The sequence below is a fragment of the Protopterus annectens genome, chromosome 1.part0, assembly GCF_019279795.1.
Source record: "Protopterus annectens isolate FY-2018-M chromosome 1.part0, PAN1.0, whole genome shotgun sequence".
Taxonomy (NCBI): Eukaryota; Metazoa; Chordata; order Ceratodontiformes; family Protopteridae; genus Protopterus; species Protopterus annectens.
In genome coordinates, this window is record NC_056725.1 from 419,112,095 (window position 1) to 419,122,622 (window position 10,528).

A 10,528-nucleotide genomic window follows, 5' to 3' on the forward strand; every position below is an offset into this window, starting at 1 on the left:
GGAGCACTTTTGCAAGGAAGAGTGGGAAAATATTGCCAAGTCAAGATGTGCCATGCTCGTAGACTCCTACCCAAGAAGACCGAATGCTGTAATTAAATCAAAAGGTGCTTCAACAAAGTATTACTTTAAGGGTGTGCACACCTATGCAACCAGATTATTGTACGTTTTTTTTTTTTTCATATTTTTTTCCCCTAACAGATGTTTGTTTTTCAATTGAATTATACAGGTTATAGGTCACATTAAAGGTGGCAAAAGTTTTGAAATGATTTATTGTGGTCTCATTTTTTTATCTCACAAAAACTTGGTATTTTAACAGAGGTGTGTACACATTTTATATCCACTGTAGATCTTTTAGTTATGTTTTTGGAAATAGTTTTGGACAATAATGTTTTTATGTTTAAAGGTGATTTATTTTTACAGAAAGATGGCATAGCTATGAGCACACCTTGTGTATAGCTACGCCAACATGGTTATGGCTCAGTGGAATCCACATTTATTTGATCACTTAATGATTACACCCGTTATCTTAAGTTTTACAGAAGGTTTGTAGATGATTTGTTTTTGGTTTTGGGTGGGGTACTGAAGTGCAACTATCCATATTTGTTGGCTACCTAGAGTCAACTACCTCTTTTTTGAGGTTTACTTATAAATCCTCTAGCGATATAATAGATTTTCTGGACATACGTATTCAGATGGACCCTCTGTATAAGTTTAAAACACTTTACAGGAAACCTTGTAGAAGGAATACCTTGCTACAACGAGGTAGTATGCACCTTGGGTTCATTTTTAAGAATATTGTTAAAGGCCAGAGCATGAGAATGTCTAGATTAAATAGTAATGATGCAATTTTTCAGGATGACATCTCTAAGCTAGGACAGGAGCGATGTTATTATTAAAGAAAGTGTCAACCTGAGGAAGGATAAGGCACAACTATATTTTTTGATGGATCTAACAAGGATGGCATCATACTTAAGGATGTTGGGTTTAGAAAACAAAATGTTCCCATTTCTTTGTAACATATAAGTGATGTCAGTGATATTTTGAATATTATTAGGACTATCTGGTTGATCTTAAATTTAGATGACCAGGTTAAGACTGCAGTGGGTGATGAGCCTAATTTTATTTGTAAAAATAAAAAAAAAATCACTAAAAAGGCAGCTCTGTTGTAAGAACTATATGGATATGAAGAGAGTGAAGGGTACTACTGGAATGCATTCTTGTCAGAATTGTAATTTTTGTTCTTTTATTGATCCATTTATTTCTTTTATGCACTCAACTAAACAGATTATTTTTAAATTTAACATTGATACAAGTTGTTACAGCAGAAATGTGAAATATTTAGCATACTACAGGTTATGCACATGTTTTTATGTTGGAAAAACCAATAGATCGTTAATGGAACATGTAAGGGAACATGTATATTGTAAATAGTGGAGATGCACGTAATGCATTAGTGAAACATTTTTTGGAGCATGGGAGATGGATATTGCTTTGGGTTTAGAGTGATAGAAGTTGTTACCATGAATAAACATAAAGGTGATTTTATAAACTTTACTGAAAGTCGTGAACTCTACTGGATAATATGATTACAGGCTGATAAGCATCCAGATTTGAATGGCAAGGTTTCAGTTAAACCTCTATTAAAGGGAAGGGCTATCTTTAAGTGATTTTAATAATTGATTCTCACTGAATTTCTATTGGTTCTTTTGAATCTGTTTGGCAATTGTTTATTTATATAAGGCAACTGTTTTTAGTTAGTTTATGGTCTGATGAAGCACATTTTCATGTGTGAAAGCACTTACCATTTCTATAATAAATTTATATTGATTTAATTGAGTGTGTCTCTGGCCGTGTTTCTGTGCCTAGCTGTTATCTAAGATATAATTTGTTTTTTTGGAAGCACAGTTAATTCCTTCGGGGTTATTTCATTTTTTTGAACATAGAGATAATGCTTTAAACAGTGGTTGTGAAAATTAGAATTTGGGTTACAGAAACCTCATGGATACAGTTGGTTGTTAAAGAACCTCACTACTGCATCTGAAAGAAGCAGACTGCACAGTACAGTTTTATTTAAGCAGTTAGCACAGTAACAACCATAAAAAATAGCATTGGAAAACTTGGAAGGAAGTAGTATTTTGGTAGTGTGCTCACTCGAATCCTTAGCCTGGAAGATATCACCAACATCAGAAGAGTGCTGTGAGGCACTAGCAAAGTATAGCAAAATTCAACAGTTTAAAGCAACCAGTAAGACCCAGTAAAACAAAAGCAGTGTACAATCAATAAAAAGTACAGAATGATATAACAATAACAGCTTTACATATAACACTTAAGTGGCATGCAAACTTACTCAGGAGGCAGAGAAAATTTCCTACACAAGGACAAAAAGGCTATTAAATAATGGTGCCAGTTGTTGAGGGAGAATATGTCAGTTCAGAGGGGAAGCTGATCACAGGGGCGGGGCAGATGCAGTCTGAGTCGGAGGCAGAGGATGAAGGGAAATGTAGTCAAATACAGTAGCAATGGGACACAGGCTGTAAAGGAAAGGGGAAGGAGGTTGAGTGGACCGAAATAATCCCTAGGAACTTTCTGTTTGCAGCACATTGTGCTTATTCACATTATCGTACTTCAAAACTGATGCATCTGTGATCAATTTCTTAACTATTTCAAAATGCTTTTGTTCCGAATTCCATTTCCAGGCTCCATGTTGTTGTAGCAGCTTTCTTATAATTATCTTGGACATATTTGCACAAACCTTTCAGGACAGTGCATTGGTTCTAGAAACCTGTGCAATGTTTGCTTGCTTGTCTTCTAACCTTGGCATTTGAACAGAAGCTCAGATTTTTTTCTTGGATACAGTTTCAGTCCACTGACAGAATTTGGCACTTATATTTCCAGATTTTTTCCTCTGATTTTGCATTTGCTTCTGTATAGCTTTATAAAGAAATTTGTTAAGCAGATGTTTCATTCTGTTGTCATAGGTTCATAGGTTCATAGGAAGGTACTAGGCTATTGGCCCAAGGGCCTGTACAAGCCTAGCCAAAAATATACCCTGGCTTTCGCCACCCAAGAAAATTATTTTCCTGTGCCCCTGTCAAGCAGAACCACAGAAGTGATCCCCGGGGTGAATTTCCTATTACCCATCCAATCATCAAGATTTTTCTTGAAGAGTGCTAATGAGGATCTCTGTTTGACATAGATAGGTAGTCTGTTCCAGAGTATGGGAAGTCTCTGGGACAGGAATCTATCCCTCCAGCATGTTCTCTTTATTGTGGTGACAAGGTTTAAGTCCCTAGAGCATGTAGCTTGGAGGGATTGGGATTTCTTTAAGTGGAGCATGTCCAACAGCTCTGGGTTTGACATAGCTTTGTATGTTAGGCAGAGATCGCCTCTGAGTAGGCGATATGTGACGGAGTAAAGCTGGAGTTTTTTGAGACTGTCTGCATAAGGCATCTGTTTGAGGCCAGTAATCCTCTTTGTGAGGTATTTTTGTGGCCTTTCCAGTTGTTGTAGATGTCTTGTGAGGTACATACCAAAGGGGGCGTTGTACTCTATAATGGGTCTAATGAGTGATGAGTAGAGGTGAACAATGACCTCTTTTTTCTGGATGAGAAACCTTTTGTGATGAGGTGTGCCACGTAGAAGGATTTCCTGACCACTTTGGCGATGTGATTATCAAAGGAGAGACTACTGTCCACCTGTGTCCTAAGGTCTCTTATCACACTTTCGGTGTTAAGTAGATTACCGCTTATGTGGTAGTTCATCGGTACAGAATTTTTACCAAAGGGGATGACAATGCACTTTTTGGCACTGAGCTTGAGACCATGTCTTTGACACCAGACATCTGTCTCAGTGAGGCCCTTTTGTAGGATGTCCACATCGTTAGGAGTTTCAATTATGGCTCCTAGTTTGCAGTCATCTGCGAATTTAGTTAGCCAAAGACCTTCTGTGTTAGCCTGTACTTCAGAGAAGTAGATACCAAACAGGAGAGGACCCAGGACTGAACCCTGTGGTACTCCACTTGTCACTGGTCTGAAGTCTGATTTGGAGTCTGCCACTTTCACAGTGTGGGTTCTTTCAGTAAGCCAGTTGGCAACCCATCTTGTGACATAGGGATTTATACCTAGTTTAGTCAGTTTATCTATAATTCCAGAGTGGGGGATGGTGACGAACGCCTTGGCGAGATCTAGATAGGCTGTGTGAACCACCTTACCCTCATCCATGGCCTTGGTGACTACTTCAAAGAAGTCTATCAGGTTTAGGAGACATGATCTGCCTTTTACAAACCCAAACTGTGTGGGGTCCAGGGTTTGGAGATCTCCAATGTCTTTGTTTATGAGTTCCATGATGATACGTTCCATGGCCTTGCAGACGAGGCTCGTCAGGCTAATGGGGCGGTAGTTCCTGGGGTCTGTTGTGGCCCCCCCTTTGTAGAGTGGAATAACTGTCATGGTGCGCCATTCAATGGGCACAAAGCCTGAGGTGAGGCTGTGATTGAACATGGTACTTAGGTGGGGTGCCAGTTCATTCTGTAGTTCATGTAGAAGGCAGCCTGGGATGTTGTCTGGTCCCATGGATGCTGTGTTCTTGGCTTTGGAGAGTGAAGTTTTTACCTGTGCAGCCGTGATTACAGGAACTCTCCATTCTTCCGGTATAAAGATGGGCCCTTTAGGGGGTGAGAGGGGGGTAAAGTTAGCACTGAACCTATCTGCCAGGATGTTGGCAATGTCAGTTGGTTCTGTATATTTAGTGTCATTGTGCTGTAATTCAGAGCAGATCTGGGTGTTGCCATTGAGATTTTTAACATAGCTATAGAATGCTTTGTGGTTGTCTTTAGAATCAGTGGCAATTTTGTTTTCATAACTAGCTTTGGAGGATTTTATGAGGGATCTCAGCTTCGTACTGAGGCTGACCGGGGAGTTCCTCCAATCGTGGGATTTTACTCTCTTTTGTAACAGTTTCTGTCTTTTGTTGTACAGCTTGTTTATGGCAGAAGACCATCAGATTGGCTTCCTTTTTTTGGAGGATAGCATCTTGGTTCTGTTAGGGATAGCACAATCCATGCACTCGTGTAAGTGTTTATAAAGTGCATTTGTGTAGGATTCAGCAGTGGTACCTCTATTGTCCATCTGCATGGGTGTCATGAAGTTTGCCACTTCTGTCTTAAGAAGTGTGAAGTTGGCTTTGGAGAATTTGTTTATGGTTGTTTTCCTAATGGGGGGTGGGAGCGGGATGTGGATGTCTAGGGTGATTAGCTTGTGGTCGGATCTGACCAACAAGGAGCTGACCTTTGGTGTGGATCACCGGTCACCCATGTTGGTGATGACCAGGTCTAGAATATTGCTGCCTCTAGTGGGGGTGTGGATAAGTTGATCCAAAGCGTTGGAATTGATGATTTCCAGAAAACGTTGAGCAGAAGAGTTGGTACATGAGTAGTTTTCCCAGTTAATGGTAGGGTAGTTGAAATCACCCATTATTAGAGTGTTGGGTTGTACCTTAATATTTTCCAGTGTATCAAGAAAAGAAGAGTGGGAATCCTGGAGCACGGTGGGGGGTCTGTAGCAAGCTACAATCTGGATTGCGGTTTTGCCCAGCGTTAGTTGAACTTGGATAATCTCGGATGCATTATGCTGAGCAACTAGCTTGGAGGTGTGGATATCCTTAATGAATATGGTCATGGTCTGTTGATCATGTCATCCCAGGCAGACAGATACTGGATTATCATTTTGTCCTTGTACTGTGTTGTCATTCAGGGTGATGGCAGGATGCTACTCAGGGCTAGGGTCATACCGGCCTGGGCTACAAGATCAGAGAGCTCCTCCATGTCTCTTTTCATGTAGTCCAGGGAGGTACATCTCAGGTCATTCACACCAACATGGACAACGACAGAGTCATATTTGTACTTGTTGTGGAGTGACCTGAGTGCGTGCGTTATGCGGCGGATCCTGGTACCTGACAGGCAGCTGACAGTAACCTTTTCCTTGTTTAGCCTGGTGAGTGGAACATCTGTGTGCCTGACTATAGAGTCACCTATGACTAGAGTGTTGGGTACGTTATGCCTTATGGGCTGTAGTTGAGTGGCACACTGAGTATATGGACTATGTGTCATTTGGGTTGTGTTGGGGGGTGGAGGTTGCTTGCATTTCTGCTTTGGAGGTCTCTGTTGTTTGGGCAGATTAGTACAGAGAGCCTCCGCAAATATAGGTGTTTGTTTTGTGGTTCTGTGTGTGTGTTTTGCTGGTGTAGGTTTTGAGGGACTATGCGATGAGTGTGGTGCAGTGCAAGTGTTTACCTTCTCCTCTTGACTGCCTAGGCTTGTCTTTGGTAAAGAGAGCTTTGCTTCCAGTTTGGCTATATAAGTGTCATATGCTTCTTGTATCTGACCTTACATTAATAAATCATAAGTTTTGTTTACAGTACACTCCATACTTTCAGTTACGGGTACAGCTGCTTGTTGAAACACATTTGGCACTGAGGGAATACCAAACAAAAGTCAAACAAATCTGTACCTTCCTGTTGACTTATTAAATGTGTTCTGTTTGGAGCATTCTTGATTTAATTTTATTTGCCAGAGATGCTAGTTTGCACCACAGTGTAGCATATGACATTCTTATTACTATTAATTTCCCTATAAACAATGGCTGATGACAAATGCTGTGTTTTAGTCCGTTTAGATATTCTAGATCTTTTCAAATGTGAATCTCGTCTTTCTTAACAACAACCACCACATTTTACAATCATTTTGTTGGCTGTAACTGCTCTTTAATGACATAAGCATTTCACTCTGTTTAGATTTTGTCTATCTTTACTTCTGATTGCTATGGGTGCTTTTCTGAGAACATGTATCAGTTAAGCAATACCAGGTTTTATTTGTATAAAGCCACGCTTAGGTGTGAATATTGGCTCTAGTTTATGCTTACTGTTGCTGTGACACCCCACCCCCTTTAAAAATGGGGCTGATGCTGAAGCCAACTCTGGTAAACTTCTTAAGCCTCTGAACATATCAGCATTGTCCTGCAAATAGTATCACTGTTGTGTATTTGCACAGCATCGGAGATATCCCTGTGATAGTGTGAGGTTTTTCTTTGTACGAACTATTTTCTTTTACACTATTTTTTTTTCTACAATTCTAGCTTTTTACAAACCACATAACCCAGTATACCTGAAATATGCACTTCTTCAAATGCAAATATTTGAAAAAAGATGACAGAAAGTGTTATTCTTATACTGCGGTGTTAATAGTGTATGACCTAATGGTGCCACCCTGAGGCCAAAATAGAATAACACTGTGCACATAGAGTAATGAATGGACTGAAATGTTATCTTTTAACAAACATTACACTCCACACCTGTCTAATTTACACTACATCCTTTCTCATCATTTATTTCCATCAGTCAGCCTTGCTTTTCTTTAAAGTGGCTCAGATGCATTTTTCAGATATGATATTAGTGTTTATTCAGTTTATTTTCATGGTTCTATTCAGCAGCATGCAAATGCCTTTGAACACACTTGTAATTAAAACAATGCATGCAGTTTCATCTTAGATCATTTCCTTGTTATTAAAACAATGCATGCAGTTTCATCTTAGATAATTTCCTTGTTACAGTACATAACCTCATGGGTTTCTCTTTTATGTCCTTTATTTTTATTATAAATACCCTGCCTTTTTCTTATTTTGCCTTATTATTTGACATGCATTTTATTTTACACTTATTCTTTAAATCAGTAATGCTCTTTAACTGTACACTGTTTTACTTTTCTGTATGTCGTAGAAAGCATTTTTAATAATAACCAGTTCAGAGAAGACTTCCTGTTCTGGCTTGTCCAGTGAAAGACACCGAGTTTCAGCTGCCTCACACACACACATTTAAAAAAGTATTTTAGCTTGTTAATTGCTACTTTAGCATAGACCAAATAAGAGTTACAGATACTTTACAGATACTAGATGTCTGTGAAAGAAGTGGAGAGAAAAAAGCAAAATAAGAAAGGGAAAAGAGACAAAAGGTTGGCTGAAAAGAATGTCGTTGAGAATGTGTCCGTGACCTAGATGTTGGCATCTGAAAACATCAGGCATTCACGTGCTGTAGATTCATCGATGTTGCTGGATAAGTATTCCATGAAATCAAGAAATCTAACTCTGAAGTTAGACAGGTATGTTATAGCAATTAAAGTAAGGTACCAGGAGATGTAAAATGTTCTTCCTGAGCATTTCATGCCATACAGTCTTTAATGTAAAACATAAAACATTAAACATTCACAGCAGAAATGGAGGCTAAAATAGAATTATTGGAGTGACTGATAGACCAAGAAAACCTGTCCAGACAAAAGAATATCAGATTGACTGGCATTCAGTAAAAAGTAGAAGGCAATGACTGAGTGGAGTTTATGAAGAAAGAAATAAGGTGTACTGAGATTTCTGAACAGGCCCTTTTAGCAGGAAGGACACGCTGAATGTTCAATTCTGCTAGGCAAACAGTAAAGAGTTTGCCTCAACCAGTGTTAGTAATGCTTTGAAAATTCTAAGCTGAAAGGTGGAATAATTGCATTCATCCATCCTTTAGATGATATTTTAAACTGTGATACCATCTGCTTGAGTTGGTGGTAACTCAGGTTGATGCAAAAGATCTCACCATGGCACCTATTGGAAAGAGTACAGTAAACTCTCCAATGCCATAGCAAAATTCCCTTAGTAGTTTAAATAACACTTTGGGGCTTCCCTAGAAAGAGGTCACCAACTTAGTGGGACTAAGTTGGACAGCAAAATATAAATAAAATCTCAGCTGTGAAAATCAGACAAGCAATTATATTTTCAGAGAGTGAGAGTGTATGCCAATCAAGACTTTTGTAGGATAACCATTAGATGGAAATGACATTTTTCTGCAAACTATTACACTGTGTAAGGCAAGAGGATTGCATTGCAGTCTGCTGTGCCCAGTGTACTTGAAGATCCGGATTTTTCATTGGGTATAAAATCTTTCATGGAGCATGATAGTACATATTTACCAGATTGGTCAAAGGCAAGATGAAAATTTAGGGGGAGTTGTACCCAGAATCAAACAACAAGAATGTTGTGGCATTTCAGCAAAAGTACCCATTAAACTTCCCCCTCCCTATTCAAGCTGAAAAGGTCCCTAAGGGAAATCAATAGCACTGTTGTTTGCTGCGCATTTTAATAATATGAGAAAGGTACTGAAATTTTTTTTTTCCTGGTAAATGTTCCTGTTCATTTTATTCTTTTAGTTTTGTATAATGCCACCAACAAATTTATCTGTGACTGACTTAACCAGATTTGATCTGACAAACAAAGAGGATTTGCAGTGAAGCTAAATATATGGTGTGTTTTCCAAGCGTACAAAATTATGCTTCCTTACAAATGTTGCTACATAAAGCACAGATGAAATACTCACTGTGACTATTACATTATTATTTGTCTTCAAAACTAAGTTTATGTTAATGGAATATAATTCACTTTAAGTTTAGGTTTTAAGTTTTACTGAATTGGAATGATGATTGCTATTGTAAAGCTTAGAATTGCTATTAGAATTTGTAATTGTTAGTAAAGAACATACTGGGAGTGACTTTTTCCTGTTATTTGGTTGGATATTTGTGAACTAAAATGGTTCTCAGAAGCTTATTCATTATATTGTGAATGAAAGTATGGGCTTGTATATAATTTTTCTTGTACTGTTATTTACATATATTATTATGTTTTCTTGTGAGTATGACTGATATCTAAAACATCTGAAGTAGTTACTTAATTTGTTCTGCAACCTGTGGGTCTCGGATCCGACCTCGGATCCGACCGGCAGCTTTCCAAGCTTCAAGATCTGAGCTCCTAGCTCCTCCCCTCTACCCATAATCCGCTGTCACCACCACACTACCTCAGATCATTTTTGCCGCGGCTTGATCACAAGCAACTTGAGAAGAGCTCCTGAGCTTAGTAGCAGGGAAGTGATTTTTTTTCTTAAATTTCGACATTTTAAAAGTGTATGTGTTGAGAGAGTGTTTCTCTGCCCTTTTTTATTTTCGGGATTGGCGCTTTGGTTTAGTTAACCCTCCCCTAGGTGTTTGGGCGTGTCAGTGTGTGTGTTGGAAAAATGGCTGAAGGCCATAAGGCTTTTTTTTTCTAAGTGCACTTGGTGTGGCCATAAGCTTTCCCCAGCTGATGGCCACACTCAGTGCGTTATATGGCTGGGGGTTGCACATTTGTCTTCAGACTGCCAGGTTTGCGGAGCCTTCAACCCCCAGGCTGTGAGGGACAGGAGGAACAGGCTTATTCTGGCGGGATTGCTTCCCCCGGAGGAGGCCTCTTCCTCCTCTCCCTCTAAGGTGCAGGCTGCCCAGGTAGCTTTGGCACCCTTGACTCCCTCGACTCAGGCTGGGACTCAACCCCCCACTGTTGCCTTGAGTATGAGGGAAGTTCAGTCTTCTCCTTCTAGGGAAAATCACAGGGAGAAACACCAACATAAGAGGCAAGCCGAGCCTCATCCCTCGGCTCCGCCATCGAAGACTGCTAAATCGCCCCGAGGA